A 4,478-nucleotide genomic window follows, 5' to 3' on the forward strand; every position below is an offset into this window, starting at 1 on the left:
GTGGTGGAGTATTCAAAAAACAAGTAGATGTGGCTCTCCAGGCACTGATTTAGTGGTTAAGGTCGTGTAAGATTGATGGTTTATGATCTTGAAGGTCCTTTCAAAACATGATGATTCTATAATTCTATGGTAGGAAATACTTAATGCTTAAAAATCAGTAAACTGAAATAATATATTTAGATTACTCAAGAATCCAAAACTTTAAAAGTTTGAAATAATTAATTTTACATTTTATTAATTTGCCCTATATTTTTTTATTGCAATGTTTGCCTTTCTTGCATTTCTTTCACTCTATGGTTTAGAAAGCTGTAAGATAATGGCTTTGCATTACTGCTCGGTTAGCAACAGATTTGATTGAAAAGATGATAGCTCCACTAATGCATAGGTGGCCTTTATTATCCCCATACCTGCAAGTGAGGCCTCCTCACTTTTACTACTTCAGTGCAACTGCTCTCTTAAGCTGGACTTTTAAAATTCTGTGGCTTCAAAACGGCAACAAAAAACAACCAAAGGTATTAAGTTCTTAAACTGGACCTACAATTGACAAAACAGTCAAATAAAATAATGACTTGGAAAAAAAACGGTTGAGGAAGCAGAACAGTTCTGAGCCCTGAGTCTGATGTGTGTAAATTACTATGTAAGGCTTTTAAATATAAATATCTTTTATGTATACAATATCTATATTTTAAATTTCATACAATCATAGAATTTTGGTTTGGTTGAAAAAGACCTCTAAGATCACCAAGTCCAACCACTAACCGAGCACAATGCCAAGTCCACCATTTAACCCTAAGTACCAAGTCTTTTAAATAGCTCCAGGGATAGTGACTCAGCCACTTCCCTGGGCAGCCTGTTCCTGTACTTCACAACACTTTCAGTGAACAAACATTTCTTAATATCCATTCTGAACCTCCCTGGCACAACTTGAGGACATCTCTTCTTGTTCTATCTAGAGATAATGAGGGAGAAGAGCTCAACCCCCACCTTTCTACAGCCTCCTTTCAGGTAGTTGAAGAGAGTGACCAGGTCTCCCCTCAGCCTCCTTTTCTCCAGTCCAAACAACCTGAGTTCCCTCAGCCTCTTTTCATAAGACTTATGCTCCAGACCCTTCACTCACTCAATGACAATCATATAGTGAGCAGCCCAAAACTGAACACAGTATTCAAAGTGCAGCCTCACTAGTGCTGAGTACAGGGGGACATTCATTTCTCCAGTCCCACTGGCCACACCATTCCTGATACAAGCCAGGATGCCCCTGGGCTTTTTGGCCACCTGGGCACGATGCTGGCTTATATTCAGCCATCTGTCAATCAACATCCTCAGGTTCTTTTCCTCTGGGCAGCTTTCCAGCCACTCCTCCCCAAGCCTGGAGCATTGCATGGGGTTGTTGTGACCCAGATACAGGACCCAGCACTTGGCCTTGTTCAGTCTCATACAATTGGCCACAGCCCATCCAGCCAGCCTGTCCAGGTCCCTCTGCAGAGTCTTCCTACCCTCAAGCAGATCAATCCTCCTGCCCAACTTAGTGTCACTGCAAACTTATTGAGAGTGCACTGATTCCATCATCCAGATCATTGATAAAGATATTAAAGTGAACTGGATCCAACACTGAGCCCCAAGGAACACCACTTGTGGCCAGCCTCCAGTTGGGCTTGGCTCCATTCCCCACAGCTCTTTGGGCCTGGATACTCAGACATTTTTTTACCCAGTGAAGTGTACACCCATCCAAGAAATGAGCAGCCAGTTTTGTCCAGGAGAATTCTGTGGGAAACTGTGTCAAAGGATTTATTAAAGTCCAGGTAGACAGCATGCACAACTTTTCCCTCATCCCTTCATCCACTAAGTAGCTCACCTTGTTGTAGAGTATATACATACATATATGTGCTGGTGTGTGTTTGTGTATATGCTTATATACACTATATATACACTATATAATAACACACACATAGTATATATATATTTATTTACCATTAAGATTTCAGGTTTAATTCAGGCTGAACAGAAACAGACTACAGCAATTTAAGCTGTAATTTAATGTGTGGACTTGGTAGATCTGGATTTGTGAAAAACTGCCAGGGGTTACTTCATTGCATAGTTGGGCAGAGCTTTGTTTGCATTCACTGAAATTTCTGTAGAATACAAAGGAAGTTGCTTTCAGTGCATCAAATTCCTTGGCTGAGGCATCTGCTCATCCTCGCTCAGAGGGAGAGTGCCATCTACTGAGGCATCCCCTTTTACACAGCTCCCTTGAGCCTTGTCCCACTCATGGGTTGACAAAATTTACCCAAGGGGGCTGTAAAACTGGGTAAGGTTTTAACAGGAGAAGCTGCTGATGAGGAGAATCTCTATTGTAAAACAACAGCTGCATGTAAAGGAACCAGGCCAAGGATGGTAAGCAACACAGTGAACTTGTGCAAGCCTACACTCCAGTTTCTGAAGAGATTAAAAGCAAGCTCACTCCAAAGCTTTGGAACTGAGCCTATGTTATCATTTTGTGACACTTAAGAGTGGCATTACCCAACGGGGACAATCTGACTTCAGTGTTTTCTATTAACCATGGACTTTCCTACTTTCCTCATTGCCCATTCTATGTTAGTGCTCAGAAGATATGAAAGTACTAAGCTGACTCACTGACTAGTTGAGGACATCTAACCATCAGCAAGCATTTGGTTTGGGCCAGTGATGACACAGTATTATCATGCTGCTTTGTCTTCATGTATCTTCCCTTTGCCTTGAACTTCATATTTTACTGGCAATTTTCTGGACTATTGCTGTGTTCAAATAAAGTGTCACTTTTTGTAATGCCCAGAGCTGTTATCTCCTATGATAAACACATAAACATTTTTTTGCAAATTTATTTATTTCTTTGCAGCAAAATACGGTGCCTCCAAAATATCAAAGGCATGCCAGAGGGACCTACCTACCTTCAAGGTCTGAATAAACTGTATTGATATGTATATGAAATTTTATGAGTTAAATCGCCCCCCAAAGGCGAGGCATCAAGTATTTGAAAAAGTACTTCAGCTTGCAGGACAGAGGTGAAGGGAGACTTGTCAGGTTGTGTTTCACAGACACTACCATTAGAAAACCACTGGTATGATGTGTTTCAAGGTGCAGTTGTATATCCTGATGTTTTTGCTAATAAGGGGCTGCACTGAAGAATCACACACACAAACAGAATTGTCGTGGCTGGAAAAGACCATAAGATCACCGAGTCCAACCATCAATCCAGAAAAAAAAAAACCCCACTATGTCCTTAAAGCGTATTCCTAAGTGCCACATCTATACATTTCTTAATGCCTCCATGGATGGTGACCCCACCACCTCCCTGGGCAGCCCATAGCTCAAATGTCAAATCTTTGAAAAAACAAGGAGAGAAACTTGAAACAACTTGCACTATCTGTCATTAGGCCAAATATATTTGAAGTGTTTAAAACATTTTAAAAACAATGTTTTTGGTTTGTTTTTTCTTATGGGACCATAGTATGTTGTAAATACAATGGAGAACTGAAAGTGTAGAAGTGACCACCTTTTCTGTCCTGGTAAGATACAGCCCACGTAGCTCAGAAAAAAAGAAGAGAGCTTTCCATAAGTGAAGGGAAACAACACGAGCATCTCACAGCTTTTCAGCAGCATTGAGAATTATGTGTATGTGTGTATGGAGGCTGTGTGCAGCCAAATGCCACCACAGTTCTAGAAACCTTACTTGCCCTAGCAAGCTGGCTCCCTTCCATGAGTCTGTTATCAAACAGCTTCCACAACAATAGCTTCTTATTGGTCTTTACAGCAAAAGCTGTAGCACATGCACTACCTCTGAGATACAGGTTAGTTACTCCTGGGTAAAGGAAAAAGCTTAAAAGGAGAGAGTGGACTGTGTGCCTTTCAGGGCCAGGCTGTCAATCAGTTAGCCAGGACAGGTCAGAACCGAACACTTTCTCCGTGCTTCATTCAGCCCCTCATTGGTTGCCGCTTTCACTGAAGGTTTTGCTTGAAGAATTTACTAGCCAAAGTAATAAATCTAAGCAGTGCATTACTTTCCCCCACAGGAAACAGCAAACCAGCATTAGGGGATTATGTCTGCTTCACATCTTCTCTGCCTTTTTCCTCCATCAGTTGGTTTTGGGTGCATCCCAGTCATTATCCCCCCAGTCTTGAAAACTTGTGTTATCGTGCATATACATCTTTTCCTGCTGTTTTTTTAAATTTTTTTTTTCTTGCCTCAGAAGTAATATTCAACTTTTTAAAAAAAAGTCAGGTGTGTACGATTTGAGTGAACTTGTTTAGTAAAACCGTTGGGTAAAACTCAGGCGACACGCATCTTTGTTCACGTCAATACTGTATAAATATATACACATAAAATACAGTCATTTGCTAAGCTTTTGTTTTTTGGGTTTTTTTTTTGTTTTTGTTTTTTGGGTTTTTTTGGTGGTACAGAAAATCCTGGTGCTCGCTGACCGCATGGGCTGCGCCGCTGCATC

This window comes from Heliangelus exortis, chromosome 3 (assembly GCF_036169615.1).
Source record: "Heliangelus exortis chromosome 3, bHelExo1.hap1, whole genome shotgun sequence".
Classification (NCBI taxonomy): Eukaryota; Metazoa; Chordata; class Aves; order Apodiformes; family Trochilidae; genus Heliangelus; species Heliangelus exortis.